Raw genomic sequence first — 24358 nt, forward strand, 5'->3', positions numbered from 1 at the left:
GGTCAACCACCAATGCGCTGAACTCAAACAACAAACAATAATTACCAAAGTGCCCCTGGACACCATTGGTCAACCCTTGGACAAAGACAAGGTCAAAGTCAACTCCTGACTGACCCTACTCACCGAGTCAACCCGATGACTCGCCGAGTTCCCATACTCAGAACTTCACACCATCCGCGACCTAACTCGCCGAGTCACCCCGAGACTCGCCGAGTCCAACAATTCAGAGTCCACTCGCACACAACTCACCGAGTCATCCCTTGACTCACCGATTCTCGACTCGACCAGAGAATATCGGAACTCTTCGACAAGACTCGCCGAGTCCAAGAACAGACTCGCCGAGTCCAAGGCTATCATCAACCTACTCGCTGAGTTGTTCATACAACTCGCCGAGTTACAGGCTATCTTAATCCGACTCGCCGAGTTGTTCTTCCAACTCGTCGAGTCCCAACTCATCTTCAAGCAACTCGCCGAGTTCACCCATGTGACTCGCCGAGTACCACCGATCTGAATCCTTTCAGAAGCATTATAGGCCATGCAAAAGATCCAAAACATAGATCTAGCCTTATACAACCCATCCATCACGTAAAGTGGCAAACTTTACGTGAATCCCAAGAGATCTAGGCCTTATCCACTTATAACTAGGGTTTGGGACTTGCAAGCTTCACTAAACACTCCAACACAGGGACTTTCATGCTCTCTGATTCTCCTCCCTTTCGGATCTGAGGTAGCAACCTCAGATCTAACCTCTAGACTTCCATTTACATCCTTAGACAAGATCCCACAAACCCCAAATTGAAGAAACAACATACAATCAGACCAAGAACGAGATATTACCTCCAATGGGTGCCCCCAACTGCAATGAAGTTGATTCCAAGAAAAGCCCCTTGCTCCAAGCCTTCAATTCCCACAAAATTCCTTCAACAAACTTCTCCAATGCTCCAATCCACTCAACAATGGAGCTCCTCTGCGATTTAGGGTTTCTAGAACTCAAGAGGGAAGATAGAGAGACTGGGGAAGGAACATAATGTTCCTTATATAGGGCTCAACCCCGAGAATTAGGGTTTTCTCCACCCAGCGCCTACTCGCCGAGTCCATCTCATCGACTCGCCGAGTCGGCTACTTAACACGCGACCAAATTCGCGACTGTACTCGCCGAGTCCATCCATGGACTCGCCGAGTCACTCTTCCTCAAATAACACTTTTAGCCCTTCAACTCTAGTCTTGCTATTTCGGGATGTTACATTGTACTTTGATTTTACAATGCTATAATTAGGTGTGTGTGTGTGTGTGTGTGTGCATGTGGATCAAACTACAATGCTTTAATTAAAAGATTTAGTTTTTAAAGTTTAGCTTTTTCACATGTGCAACTAAAATTCCACAAGCTATGTTTTTCAATATTTGAATTTTTCAATTTAATTATTTTAAACTCCCAACTTATAAGCATCATACTTTAGAGTTATTGACAACCAGATCATAAAAATCTACGCATGTAGAAGTAGTACAAAAGGTTTTACATCCAACAAGGTTGCACATGTTAAACGTTTACCATCAAAAGGTTCCATATAATTAAGATTACTGTCAAAAAACATACCTGAAGTTTTAATAGATTTCACCAGAGTTGGTAAGGATACAACAAGGGTTGTGGCAGCTAAAAAGTCATAAAAAAATAAAAATAATATAAAAAACTCATTAGTTCTATGTATAATTATAAAAGGATTCCTTAACAAACTAATTACAATGTTAATGCATGTTATAGTTCATTACCTCCACCGATATGTCTAATTCTCCATCGTTCTTAGCCAAGTGGTTGCATTGGAACCATCCAATAATTCACTTTTCTAGTTGTTGTTACCACTAAATAATGGGCAAAGCAAAATATTAGAATGGTAATAGAAAGAAAATAATAATAAAAAACAATATAAACAACTTTATGAAAATTAATGGTTAAAGACTAACATTACAATAAAGCTTTCGTTTACCCATTGAATGTAAAAAATCATGACTATCCAGACAACTTCAGTCCTCATGATACCTAAAAAAAGAAAGATGAAATCAATTAAGTGTATTATTGGAGCACAGTAACTTTAAACCTTATTATTTAGGTTTATATAATCAAATGATTGAATAGTTTTTTTTAAATGACTTTACAATTACTTGGAAAAGTCGACAATTAAAGTCCCCCTTATGGTTTTCCTTCCTCCTCCTCCTCCTCCTCATCCTCCTCCTCCTCTCTCTCTCTCTCTCTCTCTCTCTCTCTCTCTCTCTCTCTCTCTCTCTCTCTCTCTCTTCTCCAGGCATGATCTGCAATACAAGATTGAATTTATCCAATCTTTAATCAAATATTTATGGCAGTAACATAAGTTTTTGTATATTTAACAACTATACATAAAAAGTTATAACTTTCCTCTACCAACATACTCATTAAAAAATGAAATTTAAGCTAATTTTGATGTGGAGCTTTATTAAAAGAGCGAAGATGATAGGGATGAGACGGATGAGATTGACACATACCTTCTCCCTTTGTCGAGGTTTAAGGAAATAAGGCCTCCAAAAAACGATAAAAGGGTACAAACGACATTTACACCTGAAAACCAACATAATTTGAAATTTTACCTGCGTCTTGGAGTTGGATTATCATTGAGGTAGGTTCTTCAAATTCTAAAAGTCATGATCCACCAAACAATTTCACCCTTGATTGTTTAGTTTCATTCCTTCATTTACGGTTTATCCACTCCTTTGAGTTTCGTTCCTGCTTTCGTTCATAATCAAATGAAATTAAAAAACTTCTTTATAAAGTCATCTACCATTCTACCATCTAATCAGTTGTATTTGTGAACAAAAGAATTAAACAAATGTGGATATAATTAGGATAAATTAATCGACATAAACCTGAACGGGCTAGAAAAGTCACATACGATGCATGACAGATGAACGGAAAATGAGATACTAGAAAGTTTCGATTGTGCTTTTGCGATGTAGTTGAATATTTAGGAAACAAAAAAATCAAGGGTTATATAAGCCCAAAAAAAACTACATTTGTCGATGCTGCGCTATAGGAAATTGGAAGCCAACTAGGGTTTTCAATTGACGCACTGGATATGGGTCAGCGGCAGTGGCGGAGAGAATGACAATCGATGATGGCAGTGGTGAGAAGGTGTCTGGTTGCAACATCTTGGTAATGCGAAGGAAAGGAGTTTAAAAATTTTGGAGAAACATATGAAAACCGTTGGCGGTGGGAAAATACGATTAGGGAAGACGGGTGTTGGAAATCTAGATTCTAGAAGGATGAAAAGAGTCATTGGGTACAAATTAACGTGGTTAAAATCTTAAACGGGTAAAATGTACTGTTATTAGGAACGATGGTTTTTAATATATGTATATAATAATACATGGAATATTATTCTAAAAACTAGTTAGATTATATAGCATGCGAAACTGTAACTCCCTAAATTTCAAAGAGATTTTTGATTTGGAAATGGATTAACCAATTACATCCTTCAACTTAAAAAAACATAAGCGACATTCATTAATTTTAAACCATTATGTTATCAGATTTGAATTGCAAGAAAGCGGAAATCATTATTTTCAATGCGTGTGTAAGCGAATCGAAGAAGTTGTATTAATCCTCAAACAAGAAGCACACGGCTTGAAGAGGAAATGGACACCATCACACTGCAACAAGTCGACCTACGGGGACAAGGAATATGTCCTCAACAAGGAGCTAAAGGAAATGGATGAGTCTTCTGCTACTCCACATGATATCGCTAACTTTAGGAGTTATATATATATATATATATATATATATATATATATATATATATATATATATATATATATATATATAAGGTAACAACTTTTTCTTTGAAATAAAATATTCTTATAGAATTATTAATTGTTATGTCCATCGTCATTATATACAAAAGATACATTTCTATATACGCTGTCTAGTCTAATTCAAAGTGTCTCTATAATAACTACCTATTAAAACATCAAACATCAATGAGAGAACCGTTTCAAGACTAAATCGTTTTCCAAATAACAAATAGGTCATAAATGCAAATATTTATGAAACCTAAGAATATTAGATAAATGAAACCTATAGAATACCTATATATAAACATCATTTCATAGTAAATCTTATTAAAAACACATTTGCTTACAAAGATGGATAGAATTCTCAAGAAAATGACTTTCATCATTATGTTGATTTATGTTGCGGGTTAATTATTCTTTTCTTAGAAATAATAAACTTATACATACGACACACAACATATATATATATATATATATATATATATATATATATATCTATACATATATATATATATATATATATATATATATATGTGTATATATATATATATATATATATATATATATGTTATCAATACTCAAAAATTTTAGATGCTAAATAGATAATATTTGTTATTATAATAGGTATGACGAGCTTCCCAAAAGTCGTACATGGTTCTTGTAGTAAAGATTCTGACTGTGATTTTATTGAACCTCCTTGTCCTTTTGATGCATATGTTGTATGCATTTGGAAAACCTGTTATTGTATTGGGTATGATCAAGCGAGGCCTCCTGCTATTCCTACCATTAACTATAATGATGTTAAAGCTCAAGAGAAAAATTATTAATCTTAGGTTTTATGCTTTGCCGATTTATACATAGTCGCGAATAACACAAGTGTAAATATATTGAAGTGTTCAACTCATGTGTTGAAATAAAATATGTGTGATCTTATTTAAATACTAAATAAATCCAATTGCTACATTAGTACATCAAATGTTCTTTTAGATCAATAGTTAGTTGGTAATAATATACTTCGTTGAACTTGATAGCCGAATATCTTATTATAAATATAGTCATATTAATAATAATAACTAGTAGGTGAACCCATGCTACGGATGGGACAAAGTTGCTAGATGGCGTTTGTTTTATTTCGTATATAATTTTTCTTTTTTGTTATCTATAAGTTTAGGGTCAATTCTTTTTAGAAGATACATATATTTCATTTTAGTCCCAAGCAGTTTTGGTCCGACTAAGTTTTGTGCTGCCACTTGAGTTCTTTTGAAGTTTCCTAATACTTTTGGTCCTAATGAGTACATGACCGATAACCCACACCCCAAACACATTCATTTTATTTTTAATTGGGTTCAAAAGTTTTTTAATAAGATTGAAAACAATGAGTAAAATTGCAAAGCAACTCTTTTTGAAACCAAAACCACACAATTTAATTGAATTGAAGGACCAACCTATCAAAAATAAATGAGATTCCCTAACTTGTGCTTCATATAAAATTAAATTCATGTTAATTTTTTTATTCTAATAAAATGTTCTATAAATCACATATTACTTTTGTTGAAGCAAAAGCTTATTAGTTGTTGGCTTCTCAACCTCACCAACTGCCCAAGACGCTTGATTATCCTGTAAAAAATAAAATTTAAAGACAAAAAAATGTTTCTTTTAAAGCAATTATTCATGTATTACTAGGTACAAGTAAGAACCTACTCTGTAACACTTCCATTAACAGTTCAGGCAAGAATTGCATGTGACTTAATATCCCTTTCAGATTGTGGAGTTTATTTAGGCTCAACTCGACAGTCTCTTCTATTCTGCTATAGCCAAATACCACTGATAAGCATTTTGCATGAAATCACACATTTTCATAGTGGATAACATTAACAAATTGCATTCAAGTGTCAAAAAAACATTGTTATAAACAAAATGCATGCTGGTAATTGAACACAAAAATTAAAGTTAGTGCCAATGTTTGAGATCCAAGGCGTTTCCAAAAGGATGGGTTATTAAAACTAAATACAGATTTTTAATTTTTTTTCTTATTAAAGCATTGTACTTTGATTTTACAATGCTATAATTAGGTGTGTGTGTGTGTGTGTGTGTGTGTGTGCATGTGGATCAAACTACAAAGCTTTAATTGAAAGATTTAGTTTTTAAAGTTTAGCTTTTTCACATGTGCAACTAAAATTCCACAAGCTATGTTTTGCAATATTTGAATTTTTCAATTTAATTATTTTAAACTCCCAACTTATAAGCATCATCCTTTAGAGTTATTGACAACTAGATCATACAGATCTACGCATGTAGAAGTAGTACAAAAGGTTTTACATCCAACAAGGTTGCACATGTTAAACGTTTACCATCAAAAGGTTCCATATAATCAAGATTACTGTCAAAAAACATACCTGAAGTTTTAATAGATTTCACCAGAGCTGTTAAGGATACAACAAGGGTTGTGGCAGCTAAAAAGTCATAAAAAAATAAAAATAATATAAAAAACTCATTAGTTCTATGTATAATTATAAAATGATTCTTTAACAAACTAATTACAATGTTAATGCATGTTATAGTTCATTACCTCCACCAATATGTCTAATTCTCCATCGTTCTTAGCCAAGTGGTTGCATTGGAACCATCCAATAATTCACTTTTCCAGTTGTTGTTACCACTAAATAATGGGCAAAGCAAAATATTAGAATTGTAATAGAAAGAAAATAATAATAAAAAACAATATAAACAACATTATGAAAATTAATGGTTAAAGACTAACATTACAATAAAGCTTTCGTTTACCCACTGAATGTAAAAAATCATGACTATTCAGATAACTTCAGTCCTCATGATACCTACAAAAAGAAAGATGAAATCAATTAAGTGTATTATTGGAGCACAGTAACTTTAAACCTTATTATTTAGGTTTATATAATCAAATGATTGAATAGTTTTTTTTTAAATGACTTTACAATTACTTGGAAAAGTCGACGATTAAAGTCCCCCTTATGGTTTTCCTTCCTCCTCCTCCCCCTCCTCTCTCTCTCTCTCTCTCTCTCTCTCCAGGCGTGATCTGCAATACAAGATTGAATCTATCCAATCTTTAATCAAATATTTATGGAAGTAACATAAGTTTTTGTATATTCAACAACTATACATAAAAAGTTATAACTTTCCTCTACCAACATACTCATTAAAAATGAACTTTAAGCTAATTTTGATGTGGAGCTTTTATAAAAGAGCGAAGATGATAGGGATGAGACGGATGAGATTGACACATACCTTCTCCCTTTGTCGAAGTATAAGGAAATAAGGCCTCTAAAAAACGATAAAAGGGTACAAACGACATTTACACCTAAAAACCAACATAATTTGAAATTTTACCTGCGTCTTGGAGTTGGATTATCATTGAGGTAGGTTCTTCAAATTCTAAAAGTCATGATCCACCAAACAATTTCACCCTTGATTGTTCAGTTTCATTCCTTCATTTATGGTTTATCCACTCCTTTGAGTTTCGTTCCTGCTTTCGTTCATAATCAAATGAAATTAAAAAACTTCTTTATAAAGTCATCTACCATACTACCATCTAATCAGTTGTATTTGTGAACAAAAGAATTAAGCAAATGTGGATATAATTAGGATAAATCAATCGACATAAACCTGAAGGGGCTAGAAAAGTCACATACGATGCAAGACAGATGAACGGAAAATGAGATACCAGAAATTTTCGATTGTTCTTTTGCGATGTAGTTGAATATTTAGGAAACAAAAAATCAAGGGTTATATAAGCCCAAAAAAACTACATTTGTCGATGCTGTGCTATAGGAAATTGGAAGCCAACTAGGGTTTTCAATTGACGCACTGGATATGGGTCGGCGGCAGCGGCGGAGAGAGTGACAATCGATGATGGCAGTGGTGAGAAGGTGTCTGGTTGCAACATCTTGGTAATGCGAAGGAAAGGGGTTCAAAGATTTTGGAGAAACATATGAAAACCGTTGGCGGTGGGAAAATACGATTGGGGAAGATGGGTGTTGGAAATCTAGATTCTAGAAGGATGAAAAGAGTCATTGGGTACAAATTAACGTGGTTAAAATCTTAAACGGGTACAATGTATTCTTATTAGGAACGATGGTTTTTAATATATGTATATAATAATACATGGAATATTATTCTAAAAACTAGTTAGATTATATAGCATGCGAAACTGTAACTCCCCAAATTTCAAAGAGATTTTTGATTTGGAAATGGATTAACCAATTACAACCTTCAACTTAAACAAACATAAGTGACATTCATTAATTTCAAACCATTATGTTATCAGATTTGAATTGCAAGAAAGCGGAAATCATTATTTTCAATGCGTGTGTAAGCGAATCGAAGAAGTTGTATTAATCCTCAAACAAGAAGCACACGGCTTGAAGAGGAAATGGACACCATCACACTGCAACAAGTCGACCTACGGGGATAAGGAATATGTCCTCAACAAGGAGCTAAAGGAAATGGATGAGTCTTCTGCTACTCCACATGATATCGCTAACTTCAGGAGTTATATATATATATATATATATATATATATATATATATATATATATATATATATATATATATATATATATATATATATATATATATATATATATATATATAAGGTAACAACTTTTTCTTTGAAATAAAATATTCTTATAGAATTATTAATTGTTATGTCCATCGTCATTATATATAAAAGATACATTTCTATATACGCCGTCTAGTCTAATTCAAAGTGTCTCTATAATAACTACCTATTAAAACATCAAACATCAATGAGAGAACCGTTTCAAGACTAAATCGTTTTCCAAATAACAAATAGGTCATAAATGCAAATATTTATGAAACCTAAGAATATTAGATAAATGAAACCTATAGAATACCTATATATAAACATCATTTCATAGTAAAATCTTTTTAAAAACACATTTGATTGCGAAGATGGAGAGAATTCTCAAGAAAATTGTTATAAAATATGATCAAATAATAAGATAAATTTTAGAGTAAAGAAAGACATGAGAGTAGAGAGAACTTTTATTCCAATATTTGTGATGAAATCATCAAACTTTATAATACATAATATTCACTATTTATACTAGACAAAGAAGATGAAAGATCATGTATGATATGAATGCACATTATGGTGGTGCATAACTACACTCATAAAACTCATAATAATGTTTGCTATAATGTTCACTAATTATGGAGAGTAATGAGGGAATATGGAGAATCCAATAGTCATTCACTAAATAATAATTCATAACACTCCCCCTTGAATGACGATTGTATCATGTCTCGTTAAAACCTTAATCGGTAAAACCTCATGGGAAAAACCCTTTATTAAGGAAAAAGAGTACATGATTAATAATAGATATTGGAAACAATTGCCTCGTTAAAAACCTTGCTAAGAAAACCCGATGGGAAAAACATAGCTAAGGAAAAGAGTACAATGTGTTTCCAACTCCCCCTGATTAGCACATCACTTGAATTTCTTGAAGCACCGCATAGCAATGTTTCGTACCATCGTTTCAAATTTCGATTTAGGAAGTGCTTTAGTAAGCCAGTCAGGAAAGTTGTTACTGGATTGAATTTTCTAGATGTTGATGGCACGCTCTTTTTGAAGATCATGAGTGAAAAAAAACATTGGTGATATATGTTTGGTTCTGTCTCCTTTGATAAATCTTTCCTTGAATGGAGCTATACAAGTTGTATTATCTTCATATAGTATGGTTGGAACATCCTTGTTAGAAGTTAGACCACAATTCTTGCAAATGTGTTGAGTTAAATTTCTTAACCAAATACATTCATGACTTGCCTTATAAATTGTTATAATCTCTGCATGGTTAGAATAAGAAGCAACTAAATTTTGTTTAACAAAATGATAAGAAATTACGTTACCTCCACAAGTGAATAAATAACATGTTTGGGATCGAGCTTTGTGTGGATCAGAGAAATATCCCGCATCTGCATAACTAATTAACTTTGCATTTTATAAATTTGATTAGTATAAATTCATATCTATTGTACCCCGAAGATATCAAAGAATGTGTTTGACTCTATTCCAGTATCTTCTTGCTGGACAAGAAATATATCTTGCTAATAAGTTTACGACAAAAGATTTATCAGGTCTTGTATTAATAGTAAGATATATTAGTGCATCAATAGCACTAGGATATAGTTCTTCGGGAACAAGAAGATTTTCATGTTTTTTATGATGCTAAAGTTGGTCCTTATTTGGCATCTAATTGCCTTACCACCTTCGGGTTACTCATGGATGTGAGTTATTCATATAAAACCTTTTTAGCCCCTTTTCTAGATATTAACGTACAAAAACTTCATTTTTGTGTGCTTAATTTGAAGACCCAAATAGAATTTCATCTTACCAAGATCATTCATTTCAAAAATTTCTTTCAAACAAGAAGTGACCTTTTCCAATTCCCTAGGAGTTCCAATTATGTTCAAATCATCTACAATAATATCAATTATAATAAATTCTTATATGGATGTTTTTATGAATACACATGGGCTTAATGGATTAATTTTATAGCACTCTTTTAACAGAAATGTACTAAAACAATTGAAGCATATACGACCAGATTGTTTCAATCTATACAAAGATTTATTTAATGTTACCAAATATACTTCATGAGAATTAGAAGTTTGTGTTTCTGGCACCTTAAACCCTTCTGGGATTTTCATATAATAATCATTTTGAAGTGAACCATATAAATAGGCGTTAAATATATCCATTAGACACATCTCCAGTTTTGCATATATTATTATACTTATAAAATAACTGAATGTAATTGCATCAACTATCGGAAAATACTTTTCTTCATAATCAATTTCGGGCCTTTGGGTAAAACCTTGTGCAACAAGTATTGTTTTATATCTCACAACTTCATTTTTCTCATTTCTTTTGCGCACAAATACTCATTCGTGTCCCACTGTTCATACTTTGTTTGGTGTATGGACTACAGGTCCAATAACTTTTCATTGAGTAAGAGAATTAAGCTCTTTATTTATTTCATCTTTCCATTTTGGTCAATATTTTCTATTCATACATTTCTCAATAGATTTAGGTTCAAGATCCTCATTTTCTTTATAATCACATGCGGAACATGATATGAAAAATTATCGTCGACTTCTGTCTTATGTTGGTTCCGTCTTATTTCTGTCATGACATAATTTATTGAGATCTCATCATTTTCATTTTTTTCAGGTACCTTATATTCTTTTGTTATGTCATTGGCTCTTCTAGAGCTTCATTAATCTTTTCAAGAGATATTGTTTTCTCTTTTTGACCATCAATTATATTTTTTCCCATTCCTTTTCAAGGATTTTTATCTTTAGAACAGGTTGTTCTTTCACGCTTCAGGCGTGGCTTAGATTCATTTGTAGTTGTATTTTTCCTTCTGGGATATCAATTCTAACTGGATCATTATAGCTAGTACATGAGATTTCATTTTCCAACTTCTTTATTTCTTCCCCTAATGTTGGAAAATATGATTCATCAAAATAATAATCATCAAATATAGCTATAAATAAATCTCCGGTTGATGATTTTAAATATTTTACTATAGATGGAGATTCATATCCAACATAAATTCTCATTCTTCTTTGAGGTAGAGAAATGAGTACATTAATTGCACATCTAAACGTCCTTAGATGGAAATATTTGGTTCCTGGCCGCAAACCATTTGAATAGGGGATAACTAATGATAACTGGTTGGCTTGATGTGTATAAGTGATGTTGCATATAAAATTGCATGCTCCATGTCAATGTAGGAAGTTTAGAATGCATTAGTAATGGTCTTGCAATTCATTAAAGGTGTTTGATTAACGACTCAGCTAAACCATTTTGTGTATAAACATATACAACATGATGTTCAATAGTTATCTTAATCAACATGCAATAATCATTAAAAGCTTATGATGTAAATTCTCCAACATTATCAAGTTAAATTTTCATAATTGGGTAATCGGGAAAATGTGCCCTTAGGCTGATTATTTATGAAAGTAATCTTGCAAAAACCAAAACTAGACAACAAGCACACATGTGACCATCTAGTTGACTCATCAATTAAAACCATAAAATATCTAAATGGTCCACATGGTGGTTGAATTGGTCTACATATATCCCTTTGAAATATTTCTTAAAACTATGACTTTCATACCCAACTTTGTTCAATGATGGATGAGAAATTAATTTTCCTTAAGAGCATGCAGCACAAGAGAATTCATTAGCTTGAAAAATCTTCTGGTTTTTCAAGGAATGATCACTTGAAGTTTCAATTATTTTGCGCATAATAATTTATCCGGGATGGCCCAATCGGTCATGTCAAACTTTGAAGGTATTATCATACCTTTTTTATTTCCAATAGCATGAATCATTGTAATATTTGTATAGTACAATCCGGAGGACAATACATATAATTTTTCCAAAAAACTTTTCTTATCCGATATCATTTTTGTAATGTTGAGATAATTTTTATTACCATCATTAGTTGTTTCAATAGGATATCCGTTAGACCGAATATCCTTAAAACTTAATAAATTTCTTGGTGATTTTAATAAAAATAATGCATCACCAATTGTAATTATTGTCACTTATGGTAATACTATATTTGCTCTACCGAAGCCTTTAATCATTTTTGTATTACCTGTTATTATAGTAACATTTGCTTCTCAAATTGATAAGTAAGCAGAATGTTATTGCATTGTCTGCAAGAAATATATCTTTTTTATTTCTTTTGCGAATATTCATATTTCTTTTCAATAAATAAATAAAACATAAGAAACATTCGACTTAGAGAAATAAAGTCATATTTTATTAATTTGGGAAGATTGTGACGACATCATTTCTCATGAAACGAATATGACATAAAAACATAATAAATGTCATGAAACAAAACTATTATATATTATTTTCCCATCACCATCAATAGCACCACTTGTCCCTTCTTGGTAGACAAGATAATTCGCAACATTTATATTTTAGGGAATCTTGATAAAGATCAACAAAATGCTTTGGTAAGCGGCATGTACAATACTAATGATTGATCATTCCACATTAGTGACAAACATTTTCAAATTTTTTTTTGCCTTGACCACTTTTATCATTAGGATGTGGATTTTTGTTATTTTCCAACTTCTGGTGGTTGCTTGTAATCTTGTTATTTTTTATGATAATAACCTCCACGACCTCGATTATTCCCATGACTATTATGATTATATGATATTTCATTCACTTCAGGGAATGTACTAGAACCGGTCGGGATTGATTGATGATTTTTCATCAATAGTTCATAGTTTTATTTAACCACAAGAAGAAATGAGATTAATTCATAATATATTCTTTTTAAATCTTTCTCACGATATTGCTGCTGCAGGAGCATGTTAGTGGCATGGAATGTAGAGAAAATTTTCTCTAGCATAACAAAGTTTTTCATAGTGAAAATACTAATCAAAATAAGGACTTGTATGTTCAAGAATTGCTAGTTAATAAATTTCATAAAATAAGTTGTAAGCATTGTACATGTAAACTTATAAAAAATGAATATTCGAAAATAATAAGAGCTCTCTATGATAGAATCGTGTTGATAACGTGTTATAAAATATGATCAAATAATAAGATAAATTATAGAGTAAAGAAAGACATGAGAGTAGAGAGAACTTTTATTCCAATATTTGTGATGAAATCATCAAACTTTATAATACATAATATTCAATATTTATACTAGACAAAGAAGATGAAAGATCATGTATGATATGAATGCACATTATGGTGGTGCATAACTACACTCATAAAACTCATAATAATGTTTGCTATAATGCTCACTAATTATGGAGAGTAATGAGGGAATATGGAGAATCCAATAGTCATTCACTAAATAATAATTCATAACAAAAATGACTTTCATCATTATGTTGATTTATGTTGCGGGTTAATTATTTTTTTCTTAGAAATAATAAACTTATACATACGACACACAACATATATATATATATTTATATATATATATATATATATATATATATATATATATATATATATATATATATATATATATATATATATGTTATCAATACTCAAAAAATTTAGATGCTAAATATATAATATTTGTTGTTATAATAGGTATGATGAGCTTCCCACAAGTCGCACATGGTTCTTGTAGTAAAGATTCTGACTGTGATTTTATTGAATCTCCTTGTCCTTTTGATGCATATGTTGTATGCATTTGGAAAACCTGTTATTGTATTGGGTATGATCAAGCAAGGCCTCCTGCTATTCCTACCATTAACCATAATGATGTTAAAGCTCAAGAGAAAAATTATTAATCTTAGGTTTTATGCTTTGCCGATTTATACATAGTCGCGAATAAGACAAGTGTAAATATATTGAAGTGTTCAACTCATGTGTTGAAATAAAATATGTGTGATCTTATTTAAATACTAAATAAATCCAATTGCTACATTGGTACATCAAATGTTCTTTTAGATCAATAGTTAGTTGGTAATAATATACTTCGTTGAACTTGATAGCCGAATATCTTATTATAAATATAGTCATATTAATAATAATAACTAGTAGGTGAACTCATGCTACGGATGGGACAAAGTTGCTAGATGGCATTTGTTTTATTTCGTATATAATTTTTCTTTTTTGTTATCTATAAGTTTAGGGTCAATTCTTTTTAGAAGATACATATATTTGATTTTAGTCCCAAGCAGTTTTGGTCCGACTAAGTTTTGTGCTGCCACTTGAGTTCTTTTGAAGTTTCCTAACACTTTTGGTCCTAATGAGTACATGACCGATAACCCACACCCCAAACACATTCATTTTATTTTTAATTAGGTTCAAAAGTTTTTTAATAAGCTTGAAAACAATGAGTAAAATTGCAAAGCAACTCTTTTTGAAACCAAAACCACACAATTTAATTGAATTGAAGGACCAACCTATCAAAAATAAATGAGATTCCCCAACTTGTGCTTCATATAAAATTAGATTCATGTTAATTTTTTTATGCTAATAAAATGTTCTATAAATCACATATTGCTTTTGTTGAAGCAAAAGCTTATTAGTTGTTGGCTTCTCAACCTCACCAACTGCCCAAGACGCTTGATTATCCTATAAAAATTAAAATTTAAAGACAAAAAAATGTTTCTTTTAAAGCAATTATTCATGTATTACTGGGTACAAGTAAGAACCTACTCTGTAACAATTCCATTAACAGTTCAGGCAAGAATTGCATGTGACTTAATATCCCTTTCAGATTGTGGAGTTTATTTAGGCTCAACTCCACAGTCTCTTCTATTCTTCTATAGCCAAATACCACTGATAAGCATTTTGCATGAAATCACACATTTTCATAGTGGATAACATTAACAAATTGCATTCAAGTGTCAAAAAAACATTGTTATAAACAAAATGCATGCTGGTAATTGAACACAAAAATTAAAGTTAGTGCCAATGTTTGAGATCCAAGGCGTTTCCAAAAGGATGGGTTATTAAAACTAAATACAGATTTTTAATTTTTTTCCTTATTAAAGCATTGTACTTTGATTTTACAATGCTATAATTAGGTGTGTGTGTGTGTGTGCATGTGGATCAAACTACAATGCTTTAATTGAAAGATTTAGTTTTTAAAGTTTAGCTTTTTCACATGTGCAACTAAAATTCCACAAGCTATGTTTTGCAATATTTGAATTTTTCAATTTAATTATTTTAAACTCCCAACTTATAAGCATCATACTTTAGAGTTATTGACAACCATATCATACAGATCTACACATGTAGAAGTAGTACAAAAGGTTTTACATCCAACAAGGTTGCACATGTTAAACATTTACCATCAAAAGGTTCCATATAATCAAGATTACTGTCAAAAAACATACCTGAAGTTTTAATAGATTTCACCAGAGCTGGTAAGGATACAACAAGGGTTGTGGCAGCTAAAAAGTCATAAAAAAAATAAAAATAATATAAAAAACTCATTAGTTCTATGTATAATTATAAAAGGATTCTTTAACAAACTAATTACAATGTTAATGTATGTTATAGTTCATTACCTCCACCAATATGTCTAATTCTCCATCGTTCTTAGCCAAGTGGTTGCATTGGAACCATCCAATAATTCACTTTTCCAGTTGTTGTTACCACTAAATACAACCACTAAATAATGGGCAAAGCAAAATATTAGAATGGTAATAGAAAGAAAATAATAATAAAAAACAATATAAACAACTTTATGAAAATTAATGGTTAAAGACTAACATTACAATAAAGCTTTCGTTTACCCACTGAATGTAAAAAATCATGACTATTCAGACAACTTCAGTCCTCATGATACCTAAAAAAAGAAAGATGAAATCAATTAAGTGTATTATTGGAGCGCAGTAACTTTAAACCTTATTATTTAGGTTTATATAATCAAATAATTGAATAGTTTTTTTTAAATGACTTTACAATTACTTGGAAAAGTCGACGATTAAAGTCCCCCTTATGCTTTTCCTTCCTCCTCCTCCCCCTCCTCTCTCTCTCTCTCCCTCTCTCTCTCTCTCTCTTTCTCTCTCTCTCTCTCTCTTTCTCTCTCTCTCTCTCTCTCTCTCTCTCTCTCTCTCTCTTTCTCTCTCTCTCTCTCTCTCTCTCTCTCTCTCTCTCTCTCTCTCTCTCTCTCTCTCTCTCTCTCTCTCTCTCTCTCTCTCTCTCTCTCTCCAGGCGTGATCTGCAATACAAGATTGAATCTATCTAATCTTTAATCAAATATTTATGGAAGTAACATAAGTTTTTGTATATTCAACAACTATACATAAAAAGTTATAACTTTCCTCTACCAACATACTCATTAAAAAATGAACTTTAAGCTAATTTTGATGTGGAGCTTTTATAAAAGAGCGAAGATGATAGGGATGAGACGGATGAGATTGACACATACCTTCTCCCTTTGTCGAGGTATAAGGAAATAAGGCCTCCAAAAAACGATAAAAGGGTACAAACGATATTTACACCTAAAAACCAACATAATTTGAAATTTTACCTGCGTCTAGGAGTTGGATTATCATTGAGGTAGGTTCTTCAAATTCTAAAAGTCATGATCCACCAAACAGTTTCACCCTTGATTGTTCAGTTTCATTCCTTCATTTACGGTTTATCCACTCCTTTGAGTTTCGTTCCTGCTTTCGTTCATAATCAAATGAAATTAAAAAACTTCTTTATAAAGTCATCTACCATACTACCATCTAATCAGTTGTATTTGTGAACAAAAGAATTAAACAAATGTGGATATAATTAGGATAAATTAATCGACATAATCCTGAACAGGCTAGAAAAGTCACATACGATGCAAGACAGATGAACGGAAAATGAGATACCAGAAAGTTTCGATTGTGCTTTTGCGATGTAGTTGAATATTTAGGAAACAAAAAATCAAGGGTTATATAAGCCCAAAAAAACTACATTTGTCGATGCTGCGTGTCACACCCCCAAACCAAGGATGGCGGAAACGTCCGGGGGTGGAGGACTTCATGTAAAGTATCACAACAACGAGTATAATAGTGCTCAAAGTAAATACAACCATCATAAATATAATTGAAAAAGTTTCACCAAAGTATATGTTTACATGATTCAAATCAATTACATTATGATACAAAGTGAACTGTTCGACGATTTATCGTCCCATCCTCAAAACGTGGTTGATTTCCTGTTTCACTGAATTCCTGAGAATACAAGTCGTTTTGAAAAGTGTCAACACAAAGGTTGGTGAGTTCATAAGCTTTTGACAGTAAGAGTTTGAAAATCGATCTTTGTAAAGAGATGTATGATACCAAGAAAAATCCAATATTTTCCTTAAAAAAGTTAGGTAGTCCTAAATACCAAGACCAAAAGTATACAATATAGTATGTAATTGTTGATATAAAATGTGATTTTAAATCGACATAAAACCCTTTTTGTTTGATATGAAAGCGTACAAGTATTTTTCCATACTTAAAGTAATTTCAGTGAGCTAATTAGACCTAACTCGCTAATTTAAGGTTTAGAACCCGTAAATCTTATGATTGTTAATACCACATGTGAGCTATCGTAACCATACTTGACTTGGGTGGCCTCGTAATGCGACGTTCTTCAGGCGTCGCCGTTAAATGACACTTGTCACCACAGACCTGCCGGTCTAGCTGTAGCGAGCAGCTCTGGTGTGGGTTTGTCAAACCCAATATAGATCTATACACAACTATCACGTTCTCCTTACAAGAGACTCTGGTTACAATTTACAGGACTTTTTGGTTTTGTTACTTTGGAAGTAACCCGAAGGGAATGACTCACAAATTTATTCATTAACAGATTTACGTGAACTAAACGGAAAACCTTTGGTAAATAAGTTTGAGAAGTAAATGATACATAAACTATACCTATTATAGTTTATCCAAAACGTTTGTAATATATAAGAACTCTTTTATGAAAAAACGTTAGGATTATGAAATCCATTAAACTATGCTTATTATAGTTTATATATATATATATATATATATATATATATATATATATATATATATATATATATATATATATATATATATATATATATATATATATATATATATATATATGCATGTTCTAAATGAATGAATAATTTTATCATGAATGACTTATTTTCAGTTTATGATGATAAAATTTACAACGTATCACATTCAATACTTAGAACTTGACATTATACACTTTGCTCAACATAATACAAAGTGTTATAAAAATTACAAGCTGTTAACAAATTTTCAGCCTTTCTACACTGTTTTTGAAAATTCATAGAAAAATCATACGAAGTCGAAAACTAAATCCGTAAATTCTGGGAGTTCCCGAAATGTGTCTAGTTTACTCATAATTTTTATCATGATTTTTAATGACCTGTAACTTAGGTGAAAAGGTCCATAATCACAGAATGGTCCGGATTGGTGTTTGAAATGATAGGCAGTTTTGTAAAAATCACCATAAATTGTAGAAAAATCGTATGGAGATGTGCAAGTAGTCATTTTAAAGCTAAGAAGTGGAACTACATGCACCTAAAACAGTTTTGAAAACTAAAATGTTTAAGGTGTCCAAAACAGTCCGTGAATGGAGTCCAACTTTTCTGATGAAAGCTGTTAGAAAATTTTAGTTATGTTGTTGGTGTTTTAACTTGTATTCCCCCCCCTAAAAACTTAAGAAAACATGAAAAAGTAGGGGTATGAACTCACCTTAAGTGTTTTCAGTAGATGATTGTTGAAGAATGGAGGTGTTTAACTCAAGGACACTTGGAAATGTCTTGAAGATTTCGAGAATCTAGCATGATAGTTATGGAGTTTGTATGAGCTATCAATGATTTGAGTAGAACGAAGTGTGAGAATCACAAGGAGGGTGGATTACACTTACCAAGAGTGGAAGAACACTTGATGATTAGCCTTGAAATCGTGAGTGAGAGAGAGAAGTTGGAGAGAAAGAGTTGGAGTTCAATCTTGGTGAAATTTGAGAGTGTTTGAAGAGAATGAGGAGAGAGGGTGTATGATCAGCCCTTAGATTGTGGGGTTGACTTGTGAATGAGAGTAAAAGGTACAAGGTATGGTGGGGAGGAGTGTGGGTTGTCATGGAGTGGGTGTGGGGGTTGCTTGCGTCATAACTAAGGTAAGGTCAACACTCTTCTTTTGTACTTTACCAACTCCTTTTTAAATAAGATTTTATCCTTAAAATGTGATCAAATCATTAATTTAGGGGTCTTATAATTAAAAATAAAGTTTTGGGTGAAAATCCTATGTTAAAATAATTAAAAAATGGGTTTAAAACGCAAAAATACGCAAAAACGGGTGAAAAATGAACTTTCCCAGCGAGACTCCTTGGATCTCGGCCGAGGCTCGGTCTCTGGGCCGAAGTTCGGTCACGTGATGCAGGGTTCGGACGCGAGTGGCTGAATTAGGAGGCGAGACGCGAAGCGATGGCTCGGTCCGATGAGAAGCTGTCCGAAGCGAAGGCGGGTGGGTTCGGTCCGAAGTGAGGCCAGAACCGAAGGAGCTGTTGTGAACAGTAATGAACAGTACTCTCGGTTCGGACCTTCCTTCTATGCCGGGTTCGGTTCGGACCTCCTTCAATCCCGGGTTCGGTTCGGATGAACAGTGGCTTCGGTTCGGTTCATGGGTCAGCAGCTTCGGTTCGGCTCATGAACAGTACTCTCGGTTCGGACCTTCATGAATAGTACTTTCGGTTCGGTTCATGAATAGTACTTTCGGTTCGGAGGGTTCGTTTCCTTAAGCCCGTTTTTCGCGTAGACTTCCGTTTTTGGGCTATTTTCGCCAAATTCGGGGGTCGGGATGCCCCGAGTGATTATAGAAAGTTGGGGAGAGATTTCGAGAGAGATTTGAGAGAGATTCCACATACTCAGAGAGATTTGGGAGAGATTTGACGTACTTGGAGAGATTTCACATACAAAGAGATATTTGGGAGAGATTTCACATTCTTAGAGAGATTTGGGAGAGATTTGACATTCTTGGAGAGATTTCTCATTCAGAGAGAGATTTGGGAGAGATTTCACATACTTAGAGAGATTTGACATTCTTGGAGAGATTTCTCATACAAAGCGAGATTTGGGAGAGATTTCACATACTTAGAGAGATTTGGGAGAGATTTGACATGCTTGGAGAGATTTCACATACAGGGAGATATTTGGGAGAGATTTCACATACAGAGAGATATTTGGGAGAGATTTCACATACTTAGAGAGATTTGGGAGAGATTTGACATTCTTGGAGAGATTTCTCATACAAAGAGGGATTTGGGAGAGATTTGACATTCTTGGAGAGATTTCTCATTCAAGGAGAGATTTGAGAGAGATTTCACATACTTAGAGAGATTTGGGAGAGATTTGACATTCTTGGAGAGATTTCTCATACAAAGAGGGATTTGGGAGAGATTTGACATTCTTGGAGAGATATGGGAGAGGTTTGACATACTTAGAGATATGTGGGAGAGGTTTCACATACTTAGAGATATGTGGGAGAGGTTTCACATACTTAGAGATATGTGGGAGAGATTTCACATACTTAGGGATATGTGGGAGAGATTTCACATACTTAGAGATATGTGGGAGAGGTTTCACATACTTAGAGATATGTGGGAGAGGTTTCACATACTTAGAGAGATTTTTGGAGAGATTTCTGATACGAAGAGATGGAGTGAAAATGATTGAAAGAGGTTTCATTGGCGACCTTTTTGAGTGTTCGGCTTCGCAATGCAGGGTTCGTAAACCCCGTTAAGCCTTGTTTAAGGATCTTGCATACTCCCGATGAGTATGCAACATTGTTTTATCGGTTTGGCTCGCCACGTACCACTGTTTTAGGTTAAGGAGATCTAGATGTACGCACTTTTCGATTTACGATCTCTCATTAGAATAGAGAGTTGTTTAGAAATTACATAACGTAAACTCTAATACTCATGGCAAATTGAGTTGACCGGTTTGACTTGTTGACTTTAGTTGGCTTTGACTTGACCGAAAATTGACGGTTGTCACATCATCCCCCCGTTAGAGGGAATTTCGTCCCGAAATTTAAAAATCAGGCAAGGAGTTTGTGAATGACTAAGGTCGGCTCTACATTATTTTGATTCTGACTAAGAGATGAGTTATTATACATGAAAACTTAGCTTATACACATTATGATATAACCAATACTGGGCGGATAGTAAAATGTGTGATTCTACTTCAGTTTCACATCCCAACGAGGAAAAGAAACTAAGTTAGAATTCTCACATGCTATTATCTACCAGGTATTCGTTATATATAACTGGGGAATGTATAAGTGAGGAAATCATAACAAATAACTTAGTAATCCTTCTTACTATGAGGGTAGATAAGCAAGTCACTTACAACGACAACGATGAACTGATCCTAGTAAGAATGGCACATCCTATGAATACTGCGAACGGGTTGGTCCTATCCGAGGGGTATTACTACGGACTTGCAGCGTCCGCATCGAATTTGGAGGGTTGTCCTCGGACATCCTTATCCAATACTCGCGACTGGTGATATTCAGATCTCAGGTATGATTCCTAAAGGGTACCTCGTTCCTTGTGGTTGGTCGGCCTATTCGTTTAAGTGAGGCAGATAGTAAAGGTTTCTACTGGAGATATTGTCAGGGCCTCTGAAGTTAATGGAACTATGAGCAATTTGCCTTTCTATTTGAAGAATAAGAACAGAGCTTTCCAGGGTGAAAAGCTTGGTTCTTCAATTTTTATTGTTGAGTAGTTCAACAGGTTTGACCTAAGAGTTCTTGTAGCTCGGTAGGAAGCATGTGGGTTTGGTTTATACGATTAGGCCTTCTTAGATGGTAGGACATTTACTCGCTCTCCTGGGCAACCTTGGCTCGAAGTTCATGGCAAAACTCATACCATATCTTTCCCAAGCTTCTGTGCTTGGACCTTGTCTGCTACATGCGTGACATTCCCAAGGGTCTCCTGTGAGCACTTGTGATAAGGTTTCGGAAGCATAACACTCCTCTGATGCGTGTTTTGGGGTTCCATAGTAAAAGATAATCCGTAGGTTCGAGCTGGATGTTTATGAGAGACGAAGGTTTCGATGTTTGGAGGGGTTAGGTGAAAGGTCCTTTTGTAGATGTTAAATTGGGAAGATGAGGGCTATATCAATGAAGATTGAATGACGATAGCAATATCTTTTTAGACAAAACCAGCTAAGCTGTATTCGCAAGAAGAGATCACTAGAGTGATAAAGTATCTTGTGTTTCTTTTTAGGGTGATGAACTTTGTTTGATGTTATCATTATCGTAGATGATTTATACCACAGTGTCTAGCACTGGCGGCAGGTGTGTTTCGAGAATTAGTAATGATATTTGACATCATGACCCCTGACAGGTCTCCCTATGATCGAATGGTATATGAACGTCGTATGTGACCTGATGTTGGGGAATCGTCGAGTGGGTGGCCCCACTCGGTTCTTACTACTAGACACGGATTAGGAGTCGGGATGAAATTATTTGTTTCAAGACTTCAGTATTTTGATTATAATTAACCCCGATGTATGTACAAAGTCATCACATCTTAGAGGTAATGATCTTTAGATCATATATGAATGTATTTGGTTTGATTTAAACGAGAGAGTATTTTAACTACTTTCAGAAAGACAGTGACTTTAGCAAGCATAACAATTTCATTACAAACATATAGTACTTCAACGTTTTTGTCATTGGAAACATCACAAAAGTCCTAATATGGTTTCCTACTGATCCTGCCGGTTCGTTGGTTATGCTCCTCCGCTTTCCCCTTCATTCCTCTCAGTTGGACAGTTTCTCTTGAAGTGTCCCGCTTCGCCACATAGGAAGCACACTGGAATTACCTTGGTACTGGGTGTTGAAGTGATGTACTGAGTCGAGGTCCTACAGAAACGGGCGGTGTGTCCTTCCCTGTAGCAGTTATCACATTGTAAAATTCGGCAAGCTCCTGTGTGATGGTAATTACACTTGTTACACTTCGGGAGTGAACCCTTATATGGTCTGGCCGGCGTTTGGGTGGCAGACCTTGTGGCTAGTGTTGAGGCATGTGTCGTGACTACTGTTGTGATGGTGGGGGTGGCCATAGGTTGTTGTCTTTTAATGGATCTTTGAGATTGGTGGCGCTCTTTCATGTTCCAAAACTTTCTCTTCTTGCTCGTAGGTTTGAGACCGGAGGTATTTTTGCTGGCGGACACCCGTTGGTGTTCCTGAATATTACCACTATCTGTATTGCCTGCATCGCTTCCATTTCTGCTGGCGTTGTTAGCATCGAACTGTGCCATGACGGCTGCCACGGCTGCCGTGACTGCAGCCTGAAAAGTAGCAGCGTCAATCTGCAGAGTTGGCGCCTTGCTAGTTGGTTGGTTCCCTCTTGGTGAAGACATAGTTCTGTTTCATGATGAAAAACATCTTTGTTAGTGGAAATGATTATCTTAAGTGCATCCTTACAATTTATATTAACGCATATAAATTTTTGCACATTACTGTACTACTCCTAGTGTTTCCGCTAACATTCTTGAAATAGGGTTACAGCAGTGGGTAGGGGTAGGTTTCATACGGGCGTCAAGCTTTACCCATCTTAGAATCATGTGTGTTCAAACACGCTTGGCTGGGGAGTTTTGATGGGATCCGGTGCATTAGTGCTGGTATGAACACACCCGTAAGTCTATGATGAAGGAACTTCTCAACAAAATGATTAAGGGTGAGGTGATAATGAGTTTTTAGAATGGCTATACGTCGCGAGTTTCTAACTAAGTTTTATCTTATATCGATTTGTAACGTAATTTGGTCGTTAAGGGTGTTCTGAAAACAATTCATAACGGGAGTCTTTATATGGTAACCCATGAATTTTTAGTAGTTCAGCATCCAAGTGGAGCCTTATAGTTGGCCCAGGCTAGGTCCTTATTACGACCAATTGGAGCATGTTCTTGAAGATTTGACCTGCATCCCTATGATGCAGTCCTAATACAGAGTAGAAGTAAGTTCAGGTAGTGATCTTTTGATGTTGGTTGTT

The sequence above is a fragment of the Lactuca sativa genome, chromosome 3, assembly GCF_002870075.4.
Source record: "Lactuca sativa cultivar Salinas chromosome 3, Lsat_Salinas_v11, whole genome shotgun sequence".
In the NCBI taxonomy this organism is placed as follows: Eukaryota; Viridiplantae; Streptophyta; class Magnoliopsida; order Asterales; family Asteraceae; genus Lactuca; species Lactuca sativa.